This window comes from Vulpes vulpes, chromosome 15 (assembly GCF_048418805.1).
Source record: "Vulpes vulpes isolate BD-2025 chromosome 15, VulVul3, whole genome shotgun sequence".
NCBI classification, from domain to species: domain Eukaryota; kingdom Metazoa; phylum Chordata; class Mammalia; order Carnivora; family Canidae; genus Vulpes; species Vulpes vulpes.
Window position 1 is genome coordinate 37,183,907 of NC_132794.1, and position 23,089 is coordinate 37,206,995.

The 23,089-nt window shown below is 34.4% G+C and overlaps 1 protein-coding gene and 1 pseudogene across 4 annotated transcripts in view; one reads left to right on the forward strand and one right to left on the reverse strand.

Annotated features, from left to right (window-relative positions):
• Positions 1 to 23,089, forward strand: part of CADM2 (cell adhesion molecule 2) — a 1,056,396-nt gene that overhangs the window by 574,923 nt on the left and 458,384 nt on the right. The window lies entirely within an intron of this gene.
• Positions 11,230 to 11,983, reverse strand: LOC112910187 (large ribosomal subunit protein eL6 pseudogene; annotated as a pseudogene).

The following is a 23,089-nucleotide window of genomic DNA, read 5'->3' on the forward strand; positions in this document are numbered from 1 at the left end:
AACTGCTGTGGTTTGTTACTTATTTATATTAGTTCTGAGTGGATAGTTATTCAGACAGGTTAGCCTATAAAAGAATTAAACTTTAAAATGTACAGAAAATAATATGGCGGTCATTCATGGACCCAGCCCCAACATCAAATGTAAACATTTTCCCGTATTTTCTTATTTGCATATCTTACATATTCCCTATTTGATCTTCCATAGTAATAGGACCTTGACTTATGTAAAGTTGCTTAAAAGTTCAGCACAGGAGGAAGTCAAGTGTTTTTGAGTGCCTTCTATTTACCACCTCCTGTTAAAGGCAGTGAGGATACAGCCCTGAACAAAACCATCTGTTCATCTGTTCTTCATTCAAAGAAAATATATTACACCAGTCCTTTTCTTTTTTATGGACGGACATTATGTTGAGTGCTAAGTGTTTAAAAGTAAACAATATGCAAGACATTTAGAGTTTAAAGACTCTACTCCAATTTACTAAATATCTTGCTTTTTACTTATATCAGGTATACAATTTTAGAGAAGTGGCATTTTTCATTGATCAAAAGCAGGACACAAGAAAGAATAAAATCATTTTGAAAAGGGAGATAATAATCCAGAAAAATCTGAAAAAAATTTTGAAACATTCATCTCAGATTATAGGTGAAGAATAGAGGTCCAGTAAAGCTGAAGACATTTCCATAAATTTATGTCAACCTTGGTACGTGAAGCAGGGTAGTGTTCACTAAGCAAAGGTTAGGTTCTTTGCCTAAAAATACATAGGTTAGTAGGAACATGAAATAAAAAACATCTGGACTCGAGTTTGACTAGTAGTCTTATGAACCATTTCATGACTGTTAACTGTAAAATTACTACTTAGCATCAGAAGACATGGATCCAGGGTGTGATCCTGGAGACCCAGGATTGAGTCCCCTGTTAGGCTTCCTGCATGGAGCCTTTTTCTCCCTCTGCCTGTGTCTCTGCCTCTCTCTCTCCCTCTCTCTCTCTCTCATGAATAAATAAATAAAATCTTAAAAAAAAAAAGAATTGAAGACATGCATGAAGTGTTTAGCATAATTCCTAACACATAGAAGAATCTTAACGGTTGCTAGTTCCATTTTTATTAATTTCTTAGGAAAAATACACTCTTCTCCACATTTATAGCTTGATCTAAGATATAGACACACTCATCTTTTCCTTCTATTTACTTTTGTTTCCTGTGATTAAAGGAGGAAGAGATGTATGAGATAGCCAATAAAATATTTTACTGTACTTTGCTTCTGTGATACTATACTCCTTGCCCAAATCCATCCGTCTTCCCCATTTTAGAGACTTGTCCACGTGTGGCTATGCCAGTATCCGTGTTATTCTTCATCACAAAGCTATCCAGTGTTCAGAACATCTAACCTGTGACTTAATAACATTTATTGCAGAAAGTCATTGTACAGGAAAGGTAATAATGTCCTTATATTGTCTAATCAGTTTTCTTGAAATATAAACACAGCACCATACTGTAACATTTGGTTTCTATCATCTTGCTCAATTTATAAATTGAAACTGATGCTCCCGTAGGTATCACGTGGGAAAATAAGATTCTATTTATTAGAAAATTATTAGGCGACACGACTGTGCCAGAATGTAAAAGTCACCTAGAAAATGAACTTGATAAATTATTAAAAATGGGAAATTCTGTTGGGGTTAAGAGGACAATGCCACATAAAATTCATTCAAACAGTATCAAATTTGGCAGAATACCTGCAGTAAAATCTGCTTATGGTAGTATTGATTTTCAGGAGTTGAATAAGTAGATTAAAGTGGAAATTTGATGTTGAGTCAAATACCACCATTTTAGAACTTTTATGACTTAGAAAATAATTCCACATGTTGCAAGGATGGTAGATTTTTGCAGGGGGGAAAAGATGATTTAGTTGCAGCATGAGACCAAAATTGAACTAATCAATTGATATCATTAAATTATAAAGAGACAAAAATAATACAAATAAAAGAAACACTGGAGTATCCTAAGGATGTAATGCTGTGCATTCCATATATATTTATTTTCAAATAAATCTTTAGAATGAAGCCGTATCTTTAAAACCTACATCTAGTTGCAATTTAATTTAAAAAATGTAAATACTTTAAAACAAGGCATGACAAATCTTAGTCGAATAAAATTGCAGTAAGACTGTGATAGGACTGACTTTTTGCAATGTGAAACACACCGGGTCTAGTAGAGTGAAATAGAAGTGAATTCATAGTTTCAAGATAAGAAGGAAACCACTAGTTTTGTTTCCCCTTATTAGAACAAGTAAAGTTGTTTGAAAAAGAGTTGTATGGGTGGTGGGGTGGTTACTGGGAGGGAGCTGTATATAGATGAGTGCTATTTCAATTTTCTTGACATCTATGTACAAGCCAGCATGATCCCTTATACAAAATCCCGGATCTATACAGGGCCACTAGAATTCACAAGTAGGTTCCAATGGCAATTTTCATTTTTCTGTGAAATTTTAAAAAGAGAGAACTCCAAGGCTTTGAGTCAAGATCTTTGTTTACATATGGACCCACAGACACAGAGACAATGGAAAATAAAGCTAGTAGCTAAAATCTTCTACATAAATGGTTGATCCCAAAGGACTTTTATATGTGACAATTGCAGAGGCACCACATAAGCAGGGAAGGAAAGAGAATGGGACCTCCCTCATTACTATAAATATGCTTTCCGTACCAATAAAACCTAGTTCTTAAAGCACAGGTGCTTTCTATTTATTCAAGTCTTTAATATGATCCCAAAATATTTTAACAATACCCTTCCCTGAATTTCAGTTAATTTTTTTTTTGTTTTTGCCTTTACAATTGGAATGTAAATAATTTCAAGCCTCAGTAAGTATTTTGTCCCTATTAACATTGCTGAGTGTTGTTCTAAAAACTTAGTTGTTCAAATCTATTAAGTGCACTTTGCATGTAAATAATTTAGAAATCATTGTGTATTCACTTTCTTGGTTGCATTATTTTTATTGTGGTTAATACACATAATATATATACATGTATATACATGTATATATATACATAGAATAGTATTTACCATTTTAAGTGTAGAATTCTATGACATTAAGTATGTTCACATTCTTATGCATTTTCTCTTGAAAGAGATTGGCTTTAATGGTAATAATTATAGAACAGAAATCTTAGAGAGGAGATATGTCTCAAGGAGATGAGAAGTCCTATGGGAGAGTGAATTCCATGAACCATCATCAAAAGGGTGGAGTTAACTCAGATAATGAATGACTAACACTTTACGGTCTTATCCCTTTATTAATACTTATAGAGTCTATCGCTTGATTTTAGGTTTATAGAATCTTAATTCTACACTTTATGCAATGGTAGTAAGATATGTAATGAATTTATTCTCAGGACATCAAATCGTGTATTTCTATGTGTGTTCACTAGAAATAATTTGAACAGACATCCTTGTATGTTTTTTCTGTAAGCCAGGAAAATACATCGATAAGTTCTTTAAAAAGACATAGGTATAAATACTTAGATATTATAAATTATAGAATGGGAGGAGCAAAATATGTAACAAGTATACTGGTGGACCAATTCATGATTAAAAAATGAAAACTACCTTAGGATGCTGAGAAATAACTCACCTAAGAAATAACTGTCTTCTAAATGTGGACTGGAATGGGAACTACATGTTGAATAGTTGTTATTCCACTGAAAAGTGCTGAGGTATAAGATAAATATTCTATAGGGACACAAGATGTTTGTAGCTCAAAGTCTCAGATGTGTGTAAATCTAACATATGCCAATCAGGATACATCTGGCAATTTTAGGACGTGGACAAAAATTCACTAGCCATCATGAACAAAAACAATTAGCTGGGTTATGGTGTTCTTAATTGCAGGTGGTATCATGCCAATTTATTTATACCTCATGGAGTTTTTCTCTTTATGCTCATTGAATAGCATTGTTTATAATTGCTCATAGAGTTGTTTGGCTTTGTAACTTGTGTATATATCTGCCAACCTGTTTGTCTAGAAGAAAAAAATACTTTCAAATGTAATTTGAAGCACATTTTAAGCTACTTGCATTAACTATCTTTAAGAAGAGTTTAGAGTATTTTAAGAGACTGACATTTAGAGTGTATAATCTTTCATGTAAGAAGTTTCATCTTTGTCTCCTGAGGCTTCTGTTTACATATGAAGAAAACTGCAATGTGACATTTGCTAATAGTGTCTGCTGAAGGAATGCTACATCTTCAGGGTAACTTTTAGACTTAAAAATTATGGCGATTATTAATGAGATAAATGAAACCACTTTAAAGCACAACATTGCTTATTGTTTGAGTAAAATCATTATATTTGATGTATGCCACTTTGTTATACCCCCCAATAATCTTGAGTTAAAAAATGTTCATCTCGGGGATGGGGCGGGGGGAGCCTGGGTGGTTTAGCGCCGCCTTCAGCCCAGGGCCTGATCCTGGAGACCCGGGATGAGTCCCACGTCGGCCTCCCTGCATGGAGCCTGCTTCTCCCTCTGCCTGTGTCTCTCTGTCTCTCGCTCTCTCTGTGTGTCTTTCATGAATAAATAAATAAAAATCTTTAAATTTTTTTTTAAGAAATGCTCATCTCTTTTTGTGATCATATCTCTACTCTCCCTAAACAACAACAAAAATTCAGATTTCAAACGACTACTTATTAGATGTGTAAACTTGGAGAAAACAGTGTCTCCTCAGCTCTAAGATAGGGATAATAAAACATTCCTATCTTTTGAAAATCCAATGAAAGTATACACTAGAAAAATTTCAGTTGAGGATTACATGAAATTAAATATTATTTACAGTTTTAAGAATAAATGTACATTTAAAGAATTTCAGAACCCATCCATATTTAAATTCTTTTTTACGTAACATTTATTTATTTATTTATTTATTTATTTATTTATTTATTTATTTATGTTTAAGGACTCCAAGTTGTCTATGCATAAGTAGTTGAATGCCCACTAAAATAGGGTTTAAAAGGAAATAGGTTTAACAAGGAATGGCTGTACCAAGCCATCTCTCTCCAAATCTTTCTTGAATTGTATAATGACATTTGAATGCTGGTAAGACGTCAATGCTTTTAGGAAAAAAACTGCTTAATACTTCATTTTGTTAACTAATCAAAATTATTATTTGAAAATTTTTCCAAAACTTAATTTTGCAAATGGCTAACAACTGCATAAATATACATAGCAAAAAATTTGTTGTATGTGTTTCCAAGGATTTTTTAAACAGCTTCTACATAAAATCCCATCAAAAATTGTCAATAATAAGAGTACAAAATAAGAAATGATGCATTTTATTTATGTCTCAAAGGTGATTGATGAATTATCAGACTTAAAACTTGAGAACCAATTTATGAACCTATCAAATTCCCTTGACATATATTTTAAGTTATGAAAAACTTTCTCTACTTTTTTCCCTCACTCCAAAAATAATCTGTCCACTCAATATATATACATGGTTTCACCCTGACAGTGTCTTCTCTTTTAAATCTCATTTAAAGTCTCAAGCAACCAAAAGGCAAGTGAAAAATGAATCATTTAATGAAGTAAAATATAAGTAACTAGAAATATATTTTTAAAAATCAACTATATAAATTGAATTTTACCTCTGATCATTGCTTTTCCTTGTGAAAGTTGACTTGAGTTTGAACATTTATTTCCTGTATTTTGAGTTGAGTGTATGTAAACTTACCACCCTTATTTAGATTAATGTGTAATATTAATGCCTAAATAATACATTTCTAGAAAATGTATTTCTAGAAAAAACTGGAAACTGGCTAATGAGCAAATATCTATCTTATATCTTATATCTATCTATCTATCTATCTATCTATCTATCTATCTATCTCATAATATCTTATGGAGATATGCTACTTTAAATTATGACTTAGCTGTGTGTGTGTATGTGTGTAGTAACTAGGGACTCATTATAAAACTATTTCTGGAAATGTTCTAATACTTACGTAGAGAAGCAATCTACAGGAAGTCATACTCAAACAGTCACAGCTTCAAACAAATAAAATGTACGGTGTCTGTTTTGACCTAAGACAGTGCTCAGAAAAAGTACTCCCTGCTAGTGGAGATTCAGCATGCATGCTAGACTTGAGACTTTCAACTATAATCAGGCCGTAAGACAAATTGGGTAGGAAAGCATCTTACCTTAATGACTCACATTTTGGAACTTCAGCTCAGTATCATAGAATCTGAATGTGTTAAATTTTTGCTTTTAGTTTAGTTGAGGTAAGGATTCTAAACTTCCAGCTCTTGCAAGAAATCTATGCAGTCCCATTTGATAACCAGGTTAGTTGGAATTTGAAAATGACAAGGATGCTCTTGCTGTATGCTGACCATTGTTTTCATGTTGGCCTTTCTATTAAAACAGGCAAAATTAACCTCTGTCCTCAGTTTCAGGGGCATGTATGGTTTTCATAAACAACGTTATTCTATGTAATGAACAACTATGACTTTTTAATTGACTGTTTTCTTTGAATTGACTCCTAAGAATCAAAATATATTTTTATTTTTAGAGGGTTAAATGTATACCCTTGGCAATCAGGTAGTCCTCAGTTTGCATCCCAGGTATGTCACATTCTTCCTTTGACCCTCAATTTCTTTCATGTATAAAGGAGATAATGACTATTTCACAGGGTAGTATTGGTGACTAAATTGGCTGACACATAAAGCACAAAAAATAGTGCTTGGTACTTAGAAAGGTTAAACATGGGATGCCTGGGTCTCTCAGTGGTTGAGCATCTGCCTTTGGCTCAGGGTGTGATCCTGGAGTCCCAGAATCGAGTCCCACATCAGGCTTCCTGCATGGAGCCTGTTTCTCCCTTTGCCTATGTCTCTGCCCCTCTCTCTCTCTCTGTGTCTTTCATGAATGAATGAATGAATGAATGAATGAATAAATAAATAAATAAAGTCTTTTTTTAAAAAAAGGGGTTAAACATATTGTGTGTAAGCTTCCTCAGGCTGTTATATGATTGTATACATTATGAATTATGCCCCCTATAGGTGAGCACAATGCAACATGTGAGCAATATACTTTTACTTATTTTTCCTTTTAACACATTTTTCTTACCTTCTAAAAGTATGTTTAAAATTAGTGTATTGCATGTATTTTGAGCCAAACTTAAATAATTTTTAGTAGAACACAGATAATAAACAAATTAAAATTTAGATTTATTTTTCCTCCACAACTAGATTATATACTATACAACCTTCATAGAGAAAAATACACTCCTTGATTTTGCTTAATTTCTCTTCTCTCCTTCCTGATGGCTAAAGTGCAAATGTTTGTTGGTATGTATTATTTTTGAGAAGAGAGGAAAGGCTGTAGGCAGAAACTGTGTCCTTATAATTCACTGGAAATTATAGAAAGCACAGAAAAAGACCACAATTCACATTGTTTAGTAATACAAGAGTGGTGTAAGAAAGAAACTTCACACAGATAAATGTTTGAAGTATAGACTGCAGGGTAAAGGTAAGGAAAGAAATCAGAACATGTAAAGAGTGATGAGGATAAAAAATGTCTGAAGGCCATATCCTACATATCCTTCATTGTAATTTTGAGGAGTTTGTACTTCTTTCTTCAAAAAGTCTGAAATCATTTTTTTGTCTTAATAAAATTTTCCTTTCTGAGACATTTATATATTCATGTGAAATTTTAACATATAGCAAATAATGTTTAAACATCCAAGGATCCCAGAACTAGAAAACAAATAATAAAATTATAATATCTTGCAAAACCAGATTCCAAGATCACAATTATTGGTATGATTCTATCAGAAGGATCCCTGGTGTTGCCTCACCTTGTCTCTACCACTATTCCTGATCCCCCACTATCACTAATAAATGTTACCTAAATGGAATCATAAATCGGGGCAGCTGGGTTCCTTAGCCAGTTAAGTGCCCGACTCCTGATGTCATGATCTCAGGGTGGTGAGATAGAGTCCCATGAGGGGCTTTGAGATCAGCAGGGAGTCTGCTTGAGATTCTCTCCTTTTCCTTCTGTTCCTCCCCCTGCTCATGTCCTCTCTCTCTCTCTCTCTCTCCCTCTAAAATAAATAAATAAATCTTAAAAAAAATAAATGGAGGGGCCCCTGGGTGGCTCAGTGGTTGAGTGTCTGCTTCTGGCTCAGGTCACGATCCTGGGGTCCTAGGATGGAGTGCTGCATTGGGCTCCCTGCAGGGAGCCTGCTTCTCCCTCTTCCTGTCTCTGCCTCTCTCTCTCTCATGAATAAATAAATAAAATATTTTTAAAAATTAAAAAATAGAATCATAAATCATATTACATGAACTTTTTGCAATTGTTTGGATTCTTTTCGTTCAACCTAATTCCCTTGGATCTATACAAGTTGTATGTATCGATAGTTTGTTCTTTTTGGGCACTGACTCATATTCAATTGTAAGAATATAATATAGCGGGGATGCCTGCAGGGCTCAGTTGGTTAAGCATCTGACTTTGCTCATGTCATGATCTTGGGGTCCTGGGATTGAGGCCTGCATCTGGCTCCATGCTCAGCAGGAAGTCTGGCTCTCCCTCACCCTCTCCCTCGGCCCCTCCTGCCATCACTCATACTTGCTCTCTCTCTCAAATGAATAAATAAAATCTTTACCAAAAAAAAAAGAATATAATATATGTATTTAATCATTCAGCCATTGCATGTTTCTGGGTTGTTTCCAGATTTTGGCTATTATGGATAAAATTGTTATGAACATTTGCATACAGGATTTTGTGAGAATATGTTTTTGTTTCTCTGGAATGAATGCCCAGCAGTGCAATTGATTCATGTCATAGCTGCATATTTAGCTTTATAAGAAACTAATTGTTTTACAAAGTGGCTGAACCATTCAGATTTTCACCTACAATATCTGAGTTATCCAGTCTCTCCAAATCCTTGTCAAGATTTTGTGTTGTTGATTTTTTTTTAAATTTTAGTCATTCTGGTAGGTGTGTCATGCCACTATAGGTTTTTAAAAGTGGATGATTTGGTCCCATCAGTGTTTTAGAAGAAGCTTTCTGATGGTAACTATGGGGAAGATGGAAGGAAATGGGAGAAACTTGAGTCAATGATGTTACTTAGAAATGTATTGCAGTGATTTATGTTGGAGAGAAAGACTTGATCCATGACTTGGCAATGAGGGTTAAGAGGGATTTCTGAGAGAATCTTACAGTCTTGCAAAGATGTTATTCAATATTTCTAGACAATTCTAGTTTGACAAATTAAAGTGAGTTGATTAAGTCTAATTCAAAGGACATTTCCTTTAATCTCCAGTGGCAAAGTGACCCTGCTATATGGAAACACAGTTTGTTATACATAACTGATATTCAGAGAACAATTACGTAACATAAATGTTTGGTGATTATCCTTTAAGTTAGATTGCTTTTATGAGTGTTGTTTGAAGATTTGACAGATTAATTTGAAGATTCAGAATCATTATTTTAAAAAGATAACTCGTAATATATCTTTCAGTCTACATATTTATTTGACAATCTGCTTATGTACTATCTTTCAAATATCTGACAGATCATTTCTATTGACTTTGAAGAAACTTTTGTAGTCACAACAGAAGCCTAAATAAACATGAGTTTATAGTTAATGCACATGGAGATGGAGGCTACCCAGAGAGGGTACCCAGTATTATAATGGAAATAGTTTACAAAACCTAAGTAATAAGTTTTTGAAAGCCTAATATATAAAAATTAATGTGAAGAATCAAAAAGAAATAAAATTATTCTTTATGGAGCTGAACTAATAGATTTCAACAATGTAAATTATGAGATATATTTAGCTTCAGTCTTGTAGACACATGGAGTACTCTTAATTATTAAAGTTCCCTAAGTGCTGATATAAATTTTTTCTGAGGCATATGATATATTTTTGTGAGGTAAAAAATAGGTAGCACTTAAAAAAAAACTGATTTTCAGACTTAAATTAGAGTATCAAAAAGTACATAACCTAACAAAGTGATTGGATATAGCTTACATTATTAGAGATAGTTGTCATTATCTAAGGGAAAATATAGAATTCTGAGTTCTTCCATTACAGATAGAATCTATTGCCACAAATCTGGAAATCAATAAAACCTGTTTTGGAATGCCGGGACACCTGCACCCCGATGTTTCTAGCAGCAATGGCCACAATAGCCAAACTGTGAAGGAGCCTCGGTGTCCATCGAAAGATGATGGATAAAGAAGCTGTGGCCTATGTATACAATGGAATATTCCTCAGCCATTAGAAATGACAAATACCCACCATTTGCTTCAACGTGGATGGAACTGGAGGGTATTATGCTGAGTGAAATAAGTCAATCGGAGAAGGACAAACATTATATGGTCTCATTCATTCGGGGAATATAAAAAATAGTGAAAGGGAATAAAGGGGAAAGGAAAAAAAATGAGTGGGAAATAATAGAAAGGGAGACAGAATATGAGAGACTCCTAACTCTGGGAAACGAACTAGGGGTGATGGAAGGGGAGGTGGGCAGGGGGTGGGGGTGACTGGGTGACGGGTACTGAGGGTGGGCACTTGATGGGATGAGCACTGGGTGTTATTCTATATGTTGGCAAATTGAACACCAATAAAAAATAAATTCATAAAAAAAACTTGTTTTGGAAGAGTAAATGATTATTTGTTAATTTAGCTTCTACATCATCTTCCAGTGAAAGTATTGCCAAGATTCTGTGTGAATCTAATCAGGTATGGAGTACTGTTGAAAAGTGAGAGTTGCAGCTCAGAAAACAGAAACGTGAGTTACATTTAAAAGGAGTTCCTGAGAATTTTTAGTTTTATTATAAGAATAATTAAATATCAGTAGCATGATCATTCTTATTGTTACCTTTATTTATTATGCAAAGCTGATGGTTGTGGACTTTTGCCTGAAGGGGCTGATAAGCTGCTCTAGAAAAGAGAATTCCCATCTATTGCACAGAATCTGTTTCCCTGTCCTTCTGTTTGTACTATTCTGTAGTAAGGATCCCATGCAAAGACTTTCATTTGACATAAAATTCTAATAATTTTACTGATGAATCTGCAAAGTAAGAACATTAAATTAATAAATTATCCATATGAATGTACTTTCAAGATGTTAATAATTCATGCCAAGTGTTCTCATTTTATATAATTCCTTTCCTTAATGTGGCTTTCTTCAGCTGAGTTATAAAGCTTAGTGAAATAGAATTATGGCCTCGGATTCTTTTTTTTTTTTTTTTTAATGGATCAGTTGTTTAATTAGGTTCTTTGTAAGAAATTCAGAACACCAATTTGTGAGGGTAAACTCCATTTGTGAGAGAAAACACAGAGCGGAGGTAGCCCTGAAGCTGAGGAACAGCTTTGATTTTTGGCAGAATTTGTGAGTCCACAGCTTTCTGATCAACCTTGCGCTGCTCTGTAATCTCGTATTTCTCCTTCTCCGTGTCAGAAATCTCCCCTTCCTGGTGTCTGGGTTTACGCAGCTGCTGCTTCTTGAAATAAGCGTCAGTGAGATGTTTGGGGATTTTCACACTGCTTACATCAATTTTTGTGGAAGTGGCAATGACAAATTTCTGGTGTGTTCTAGGCAGAGGAGCTCAGTTGAGGGCCGAGGTGCAGTCACAGGTAGCAGGCCCCTGCTCAGGTGCTTCAGGAAACTACCCTCTTGCCTCTGTGGCGCCCAGTGAGGGTGGTCAGAATGGTCCCAGGGTGAGGCGAGCTCGCAGCTTTCTCACAGGCTGACTGAAAGGCTTTTGCCATGGCTCAACAGCTCGCGAGGCACATCTGCAGCAGGACAATACCTAGGCATTTTGCGAAGTTTGACCACTCGGGTACCACCATTCTTGTCACCACCAACTGGTTTTGTACCGGTAGCAAGAACCTTCTCCTTCTTTTTCTTTTCAACCCTGGATTTAGCTGCCGAATACTTCCCCTTGTACATGGCTTTTCTGGAATGCACAGCCCAGCGGGGGTACCTGCCAGTTCCTCTGACTAGGACAGGGCTTCGCTGTAGTGGGGCCTCCCCTTCTTTGGCCTTTTAGCCTTGAGGTTACCCTTCTTTGCCTTGCCACCAGCATTAACCTTCTTGACTTCAGGTTTCTTCTCCTTAGTATCTGGCTTCTCGGCTTTTTCGCCCGCCACCTTGCAAGATGGACAAGAGTGGCCTCGGATTCTTATACTTAAAACAATTCACAGTATAGTTCTCCACACAGTTTTCTTTTCTGCTGAAATTTAGTAGGCTACCCATTTAGGAAAATGTCAGCTTGGGGTGCATATATGTGAACTTAAACATTAAAGGAAAAATAGAAAGAAGTTTAAAAAAATAAATTGATGCTTAAAAATCAGTTAAATCTCATTAATGATGATTATAAGTACATATTTCTATGTTCTGTATTTATGGATAAATGTCTATAGTAGATTGAATTCTTACATCACATCATAGACCAGGATATTTTTCCTCATGTTTTGTTGGGAATTCAAATTAATACGCTATTTGTCCCAAAGATATTTGGTTCATAAGTCTTTTCTCTAGTTGTGGATAGATTATATTATCTATAAAATGAGTTTCTGGCATTGAGGGTAACTCAGAGACTGTTTTGTGAAGGAGGTATGTTTTCCAGATACTGTTGAGCTCATATTTTATAGTCATCAGCCATCAGACCCTGGTAATGAGAGGCATGGCCTTGAGACAAGGAAGTGACAATAATATGCAGTGAGCTCTGACATTGCCTATGTCAAAGACAAGGCTGACTTCACAGTGTCTCTTAGCCATGCAACTAATAACAAGCCAGTTTAGTAGACCTCTATTTCAAAAATTTGAATTTTCATGCTAGAAAATTTTATAAAAATGTATGAATTAAAATAGCTTTTTAAAGCTATGCATGAAGATGTACATACATTTAACTGTACATAGTGCTCTAGAGGAATATACATAAAATGCAGTGATTTTAACAAATAATGTATTTTAATAGAAAAGACATCCTTGCCAGAAATGAGTAAGTTATTATTGTCTTTAGACAAAAATATAACAGCGTAATTCAAGACCCAAGTGTCAGTATCAGTAATAACATAATGTAGAAATATGTGTGTTTTTGGTGATGATGGTATTTCTATTGTCTGCAACCAGTATAATATAAAGACATCAGATTAGAAATTCGTAAATTATTTTTTAAGGATTTTATTTATTTATTTGAGAGAGAGAGAGAGAGAAAGAGTATATACAGAAGTCGGGGGAGAAGCAGAAGGAGAGAAAGAAGCAGACTCCCTGCCCAGCTGATCAAGGAGACTGATGCAGGGCTGAATCCCAGGACCCTGAGATCATGACCTCAGCGGAAGGCAGAACTTAACCAACTGAGCCATCCAGGTGTCCCTGAAATTCTTGAATTCTAATACAAGTTATGATCTCATATAAATATGTGGTCTTGGGAAGGTGAATTTTCTTGCACATATTCTGTTCTTAAAACGAAGCAATTGCATTAGTGTCCAGATCTAAGGTATGTATAATAAAACTGTGACATAGTGGCTTACTGACACCCTAGGAGTTGATCTGGTCTTGTTTCCTGCTTTACCCTTCTCAGAATATCTGTTACTATTAATGTTACCTTACTGGTCTTTATGAAATACCCACAATAACCAGTTCCCATCATTTTCCACCACATCAATGATATCACTTAAGAATTCATTATAGTAATCTACACATGAAGTAAGTGCTAGTTTTGAAATCCAGTTTCTGCTGTTCTAAGCTGTTTATAGTCAGGTTGCCTAAGTGGTTCAGTCTGTTAGGTGTCCGACTCTTGATCTCAGCTCAGGTCCTGATATCAGGGTCATGGTTCAAGCCCTGTGTTAGGCTCCATGCTGGGCATGGAACCTACTTAAAAAAAAAAAAAAAAAGTATCTTCTGTCTACAGTGCTTAAAGGTTATTCCAGATTATGCCCTGGTGTATTCATGAAATATTTCATTTTATCATTTTATGCATCCCTCTGTTTCACTTTACTTGATTCCTCACCTATTTGAGGTCAAACTTTGTCCAGTTACAGTTCAAGCAAAGACCCTATTTCCGTTCCTCAGCCTGGCAAGTGTTTTAGTCATAGATGTTCCCTTGTTCTTTATACGAGACAGCTGGAATTTGGATCTTGATGGTCACTGCTGTCATTCAGTGCCTAATCATAAACAAAGAATGGGTTTGCTTTAGCAACACAGTTTATCTCCTTGTCTAATTAGTGCCTCTCTGGCTAGGGTGCTGCTAAGGTAGCAAAAATTTGGCTTCCAGCTTTGTGCTGCTAATGAGAATTTTAGTCTGCAAGTATGCTTTGCCTGTAGCAACTTGATTTATTTACTTCATTTTAGGTCCATTTATTGTCAGTATGTTACACTGTTCCAAATAGTAAAATAATATATAGTCACAAGAATATTTTCCTGTTATATCTCTAGGGCAAGATCATCTGCAAAAAGTGTTCCCTGGCAGAATCATGTACAGACTCACAATCTGTTCAGCTTCTCATGGCTTTACTAACCTTCAAGGGCTTAGTTGTTTCATCTCTTTTAGCAGCATAGAAATATTCAAATAGGCTCATGTTAAACAAAAATTGCAACTTGATAAAATGTGCAGTGGAAAATATATACTCAGTGTTAAAACTTGTATTGTATGATACATTTCCTTAGCTGTGCATCTCTAGTTAGATACCTCTTGTTTTTTTTTTTTTTTTATATTAGGAGCCTTTTCTTTTTTTTAATTTCTTTTTTTTTCAAGATTTTTATTTATTTATTCATGAGAAACACAGAAAGAGAGAGAGGCAGAGACACTGGCAGAGGGAGAAGCATGGTCCATGCAGGGAGCCCCACGTGGGACTCGATCCCAGATCTCCAGGATCAGGCCCTGGGCGGAAGGCTACGCTAAACCGCTGAGCCACCCAGGCTGCCCTGAGGAGCCTTTTTATGCATTGGGAAACCTTAAGTCATTCCAGATAGTTTTGAGGAAGTTTTCCATTAGTGTGCTTTGTAAATCTCTGGTTACAGAAGGACCTCTGGCGCTGACCTAGCCAATCATGAAACCTCATTTTTTGCTTCAGATGGAAGACCCATTACCCAAGGAGGATCAGAGCTCCTCACTGCATTTAAATGGATACTGGGGGAATGAGAATCGCTTTTTTCTTTATAAAACTGTCTTCTATAAAGATATTTAAGTCTTCAACAGTTAACAGTCTTTCCTTTCCAGCCTGCACCAGCCTGAGTATGAGATACAACTGTTGATGAAGAAAGCAGCATGGGTATCTGGATCTAGCCAGGGCTTAAATGAGCTTATTCTCATAATTTCCAATTCCATGTATGGATACATTTTTTTGGCTTAACCTAGTTTCATTTAGACTCTTTCAACCAAAAGACTTTAACTTGTCCAAAATATACTCTAAAAATTATTGTTAGTAGCTTGATAATCTAATGGTTTGGTAAATTTCATGCAAGATAAAGGAGATAGTATAGTACATATCTTTTGATATGGTATAAATAGCTTATGTTCATTGCCTGGGATTATATACTTGATAACATTACTATAGAAAAATGACTTAAGAGAACTCTATGGAATGTAATTTCATGATTATTCATGCAGAATAGATCTCCCACAGAAAATATGATTTGAGATGATGGTTGTAGAAGAGTAAGATATTATAATGTTGAGTAAGGAAAAGGGAGACTGAGTGAAGATATATTGCAGAGGTATTTTTAACTAACATGTACACATATGTGAGATGAGAATTTTCAAGAAACTATAAATAACTCAGCATAGCATTACCTTAGAATTCAAAATGACCATCAAAATGTAGACAGAAATCAAAATATGAAAAGCCCTGAGATTTTTAACCTCTATGAACCTTAGTGTCTTCATTATAACATGGAAATTAGAGTATCTTTTCTATAGAATTTTGTGAGTTTTAATACAATTTGTGGAAAGTGCTTAGCCAAAAAAAAAAAAAAATTTAGTAAATGGTTTTATCTTGTTATAGTGACAATGAATTACATAAAGTTCTTAGGATATAAGTAAGGTTGTCAACTTTTAAAAACATAACACATATTATAAAAACTAGTTATATAAACAGTAAAGTTATTTATTTTCATTAAAAAGGTATTTTCTTGAGACACCTGAGTGGCTCAGTGGTTGAGCATCTGCCTTCGGCTCAAGTCATAATCCCAGGGTCCTGGGATGGACTTCCACATTGGGATCCCTGCATGGAGCCTGCGTCTCCCTCTGCCTACGTCTCTTCCTCTCTCTGTGTCTCTCATGAATAAATAAATAAAATCTTTTAAAAATTTTAAAAATAAAAATGATATTTTCTTTGAGAAAAATATTTATTGCTTTATCATTTGCCCAAGGAAGGCTGGCCTCTAGCGGCAATATTCCAGAATTGCAGACACATAGTCTTCATAGCTGAGGAAAGGTTCAAGTACCTGCCAGATTCAAGTCATGCATTAGGGTCATATTCAAGTCACGCATTAGGGTCATATTTGAGAACAAAGAATATCTAACAATTTTGGAAACATTAGATCTCAATTCTTACCATATAGGTTCTTTCAAAGTCCTGACCTTCATAATTTTTTTAAAAGATGAGTTTAAAGCAGTATTTCCCAAAAGCCATCTTAAAAATGGTGAGGTCCTGTGTCAGTTTTATGTGTGTATATATATAAAGAGAGAGAGAATATAGTATGGTTCTTAAATATATACGTTTATGCATATAGTATAGAATATAGCTTATATAATTTGTATATGCTATATATTTATATATTAATTATATATGCTTCATTCATGTTCTCATTCATTTGGGGAATATAAATAATAGTGAAAGGGAATATAAGGGAAGGGAGAAGAGATGTGTGGGAAGTATCAGAAAGGGAGACAGAACATAAAGACTCCTAACTCTGGGAAACGAACTAGGGGTGGTGGAAGGGGAGGAGGGTTGGGGGTGGGGGTGAATGGGTGACGGGCACTGAGGGGGGCACGGGATGAGCACTGGGTGTTATTCTGTATGTTGTTAATTGAACACCAATAAAATAATTTATTAAAAATATAATATATATATAATATATAAAATATATATAAAATTTTATATAATTTATGTAATATATATATACTTACTATATATGTATTTATATACATACATACATAATATCCTTTTATGTGTGTTGATATGACACAAATCTTCATTCATTGTAACAAAATTGTCCTAGATGTCAAGTCCAGAAAAAGTATTTGTCTTTGTCAATGAACTGGTAAACTTCCTATATAGATAGTGAAGTCTGTATAACCCATTTGAATGTTGTGTCATTTATTTCTCTATTTTTGCTGACTTACGATGGGTTTTCCAATTGACACTGTGGATTCACCATTAACTACTTACAAATTTGAATTTAATTTAGCTGCATTTTAGTGACAAGTTTTTTATGTATAATTTATATAAAACACATATTTTAAATGTTTAATTATAGCATTGCTGTCTGAGAAGTCTATTTTTATGCTTTTTTAAATAAAATTTCTTAAATATCCTGCTATAATTCTTTTATAAACAGTTCTGTTAAAATCAGACAAGTAGAGGACATTTCTAAATAAACGATACTATTATATTAAACACCTATTCCATTCATGCTCTCATATCAGGTCCTTTATTCCACTGAAAAATCCTCCTCTAATATCACAGGATTTATATAAATCTGCCCTATTAATCACTCTCCATTTTTCCCAGTATAGCTTTCATGGGCTGACAAGTGGGAAGTCAGCATTGTCAGGTGTGCTAATGATTAAGTAGTAGTTTCAAAACAAAACTAAAAGCACAACAGAGTATAGTGTAAAAGATAAATCAAAAGATCTACCACTCATCCCCAACCTTCTACCACAACAACAAATAGAACCTTTGTAGTATTATTTTGAGATTAGGACATTGAATTTTCCTTTAAAATAGGTTTTCATATTGGTATGGTAGAAAGGTTTTGTAATGAGAGATGAGGTTAAAAACAGGGCAAAGGCCATACATTTTTTTTTTATAACACTCTGAATAGATTCTAGAGTTCTTTTGTTTAACAGCCCTTCCAGAAGGTAAATTTATATGCAGTTCAAGCACTTAAAACCATAATTTATTCGTCAGCATCGCTTTCTCTAGCTATTCTTTATTAAATGGCATCATGATACTTTGCAATGGAATGTGATTGTGCAACCTGATATTGCTTGTGTGCACTGATAAAAGATGAAGCGATGATTGTATTCCTATTCTTTTGCATACTATGAATTTAAATTTCAATTAAATCAGATTATTCTGTTCTATGCCATCTTTATTTAACATTAGTGGTGATTAGTTTCTAATTTCTGTTGCTACTGATATCAGCTTTATACCCTCCCATCTGTGAATATCAAGTGAAGGCATTCACACATTTCCATTATATTTATTTGTATTTTGAATTTACAGGGTTTTCAACCCCTTAAAATTTAACTAAGTGTGAAATGTTTCAAATTAGGAACCACAGTCTTAGAAGCATTAAAGCACACTGTGGGATGTTAAAGTCTATAGTTGGTAAAAAGTTTTAAGCTATTTTCAAATTGTGTCTTATTTTCCCCCTTAAAATAAATAAGTAAAGAAAGTACCTTAGATTCACTGCTAATACCTAAAATAACAAATTTGCAAGATATTTATAGAAAGAGATTTGAACAGTTTTGAATTATGACCTTAATGTATAATACTTAAAACCTAATCCTTTAAAATATAAAACCTCCCTACACACCTTCATTTTTCTTCATTTTATTCTTTTTCCTGTATTTTCTTTGCAACCAACAGAATTCTAGGCAGCCATTGACTCTAGACTCTTAACTGGATTCTTTTCCTTCCCTCTCTTGTGGGCATTTGGCCCCACTGTCACTGTTTTAGTTTAGGCCTTGATCATCTCTTGCTTGTGTGCTGCAACAGCTTCCTGGACAGTATTTCTGATGAGTAAATTCATCCTCCACAAGGCTGCTAGACCAACTGATCTAAAGGGGGTGCATTCCATGGTTCTCCATTGTTGGATGATATAGTCAAGTTTTTAAAAATGGAGTGAGGTATGGAGATCCTAGGTGGCTCAGACAGTTAACCACTGGACTTTTGATTTTGGCTCAGGTCATAGTCTCCAGGTGCTAAAATTGATCCCTGCCTTGGGCTCCACATTCAGCGGGAAGTCTGCTTGAGAGTCTCTCTTTCCCTCTCCCTGTGCCCTTGCCCTCCTCTAAAATAAGTTGGGATGTCTGAGCATCTCGCCTTTGGCTCAGGTTGTGATCTCCGGGTCCTGTGATTGAGTCCTGCATCAGGCTCTCCACAAGGAGCCTGCTTCTCCCTCTGCCTGTGTCTCTGCCTCTCTCTGTGTATCTCTCATGAATAAATAAATAAAATCTTTAAAAATAAATTAAATATATAAAAATTTGAATTTTTATTGGATTTACAATAAAAACTTGAAATGGAATGAGGTAACTCTTGATTTAGCCGGTGTATTTATACTTAATTTGATTTTGAAAATATAATGGTAAAATTAAGTCCCAAAGTTACTGAAGCAGTGATCATAGGTCAAAGGATGTAGAACCTAAGTACGGAAGTATATATTGATATAATTAGGTTTTGATTACTTTCAAGAAACCAACACAGACCAAATATCATTATAATTGGGCAGCCCCGGTGGCACAGCGGTTTAGTGCTGCCTGCAGCCCGGGGCGTGATCCTGGGGATCTTGGATCGAGTCCCACATCGGGCTCCTTGCATGGAGCCTGCTTCTCCCTCTGCCTGTGTCTCTGCCTCTCTCTCTCTCTCTCTCTCTCTCTCTGTCTCTATGAATGAATAAATAAAATCTTTAAAAACAAACAAACATCATTATAATTGACACCATTAAACTAGAAACCTGTATATTACCAAAATTGTTCAAAAGTCCCTCGTTGGCCTCCTTTCCATAGAAAGCAACAGACAGATTGCTGGTGGTCAGAGACTGGGTGATAAACTGACTTTCCCTAAGTTCTGCCCTTAATACCTGACAAGTCCCTTCCTTGCCTACTTCCTCAGTTTTGATATCTGTCAAATGGGGATAGAAATGCCTGACTTGCTTCCTAATGGAGATAATAAAAAAGAGATCTAGTAAAAAGTAGAATTCATAATCACTTGGCAAAGTGTTTTCAAATATTTTAGACCATTTGATCCTCACAATAAGACAGTAGTTAAAACCTTATCAGTTGCTAGTCACCTTTTATATAATAAATATTTCATAATGCCTTCTCCAAAAATAAAGCTAACACATATACAACTTCAGTACACATGAGATTTTTTAAAAGATAATTACCTATAATAAAAGGAATATTATTCAAAAATGTTTAAGTTCCTGAAATTCTTAAAATAATAAGAATGAGAATAAAATAAGAACTACTTTCCTAATAAAATACATTTAAAATAATAGATAGCCCTGGGTAGTGGGGAAAAGAAAAGAAAAAAAAAGGGAGCTCAACATATGTCTCTGACATATAAATATATTTATATATTTCTTGTGTGCGCATTTTTGCATGTGTACAGATGCACCCTGTAGTATACGTATACACTTATATACGTATATGAGAAGTCATCATTTCAATTTCTCAGTATACAAATACCTCTAGTAGGTAAATATTTCTACTCAGCTAAATCATCGTCAGTGGCTTCAACATAAAAATTGTGAGGATTATAATGAATCCACTCTATAATATTTTTCAGTTTTTATTGGTTATTTGAAATTAGAATCATTCATATTATTTAAAACTTGAAAGCTTTGAAATTTAGGTTTTTTTATTGACCCACTTAATCATTTTCATTGTTTACTACAATGCCAACAACTAGAATTTAGATGTGGTTGTCCATTTATTTTCAGGGGAACAATACCTCCTCCAGTAGAAAATATCAAATCATCATCTATCCCTTATGTTTTAATATTTCCTTTGTTCCATTTTGGAAAAAAAGGAAGAAAAGAGAACTTTGGTGATGCATCTTAGTTTGTAGAAAACTGTGGGGGGTAGTTTAAAATGTGGTTAGAAAATTATCCCCTAAAGACATGTTAGGTTAAACAACTTTCAGAATATGATTAGAATTAACCCAAAGGTATTGGAATGAAGGGGTTATGTGGGTGGTAAAGGTGGCTTGTGGCTAGAAACTAATTAGCATTGAATAAATTACTAATCAAATTTCCTTTTTCAAATATAGGTATGATTTATTCCAGGGAGGGTCTTGGTATAATTGACCTAAATATTGACCTATTTTTGCTATCTTTCCTGGTATCAAATAAAAGGCTTTTGACAGATGAGAATTTGTCAAGTGACTTTCCTAAAATTGTTTCATTAACAAATTTATTTTTTGTTGAACTCTGATGCATAGCAAATCCAATCCCAAAACTCTTATAAAATTCTGTCTAAATTTTTATTTATAATGGTCTTGTGTTAGAATTATATTTCATCTGTGAGAATTCAGTGAATTAGTACATATAAAGTAGTTTAGAACAAGATTAGACAAATGGTAAGTGCTTGGAAATATGTTAGGAATTATTATTATTATTTATATTATTATTATTATTATTATTATTATTACTATGTGAAGATTTGTTCCAATACATAAAGGTGTAAATACCTATGCACATGTATCTTAAATGAGTAGTTATTATATATCCAGTATGGCTTTTATTTTTGTTGTAATTTTACTTGTTGAGACTACTGAACATAAATTATCATTCTGTTGAATCCGTAGTTTCTTTTTTAAATAATTTTTCTACACTACTTTTGAGAAATATGTCTATTTTTCAGAAATCATTTAAATCACATGAGTTTACATTGAATGTAAGTCTGTTTTAGTAGTAATTAATATCTATGTTTGAATGCTCTTTCAAAACATTTTCAGTTAAGTCTTTCCTTCATTAGATCAACCAACCAACAGAGATATTATATATTGAACACTAGATCTGCACGCAAATATTTGTAATATTCCTTCTAAGAAAGAAACTAATATCTAAAAGATAAGACTTGCATGAATAAAAAATTATTGTTATCACTTTTCATAAGTGCTAAGCAGAGATATATGAGAATTAGAGCAAATCCATCCTAAAGAAGTCAACAATGTCTTTAAGAAAAAGATAAGCAGGAATGTACAGAATAGGAGAATGAAAGGATCTGTGAGGAAGTCAAATGTTTCAAGAAATCTAGTTAATTCAAAGGCATGATTGTTTTCCTTATATTTGCAACTCAATTACAAAAAATCCTTTGCTAAATTGCCCTTCATTTAAGAATATTTTGGAAATGAACCCTGTATCACTTGAGAGCTTGCTCAATAATCCCTGAAGCAGAATAAACTTGCTTATACGTGAAAAACTGAGTTATCGTGTCTTTATTTCCCAGTGACTTGATAATTACCTGGACAATTTCAAGACAAAAGCAGAGCCAAATTAAGATACCATTAGACATGGCAAGTGCTTAGTGAGCTTCATGATTATTTAGTCTTCAGGGAAAGGTGACCTGAAGAGTTTAGGTTTATAATCTAGTTGAGTTTTAAACCCTGGTATTTTTGTTGTAGTTGTCATTTCAGAGTTACTTAGCAATATTTTGAGGAAAAAGATTTCAAAATTCAATAAAATAAAGCATGAAAAGTAACAATGAACCAGAAATCACAATTAGATAAATAAATCAATCCAAAAATTACTCAAACAGAAGATAAATAAACAATTTGTTACTCTTGGTAAACAGAGGATCGCTAAGACTATTTACTGCAAAGGTAGTGTATGAGCACTGTCCTAGTTCGGGCTGTCATAACAAAATACCATTGACAAGGTGGCTTATACAGCAGAATTGATTTTCTCACAGCTCTGGAGGCTAGAAGTCCAAAATCAGGGTGCTAGCACGCAGGTTCTGGAGAGCTCTTTTCTTGGCTTGTGGGTGGCTGCCTTCTTGCTGTGTCCTCCCCTGGCAAAGAGAAAGTCATAGCTTTCTGGTGTCTCATTTTCATACAGGCAAAAAAATCCATCAGGACTGCTCCACCCTTTTGAACTTATCTAAATCTAATTACCTCCCAAAGACTTCATCTCTTAAATA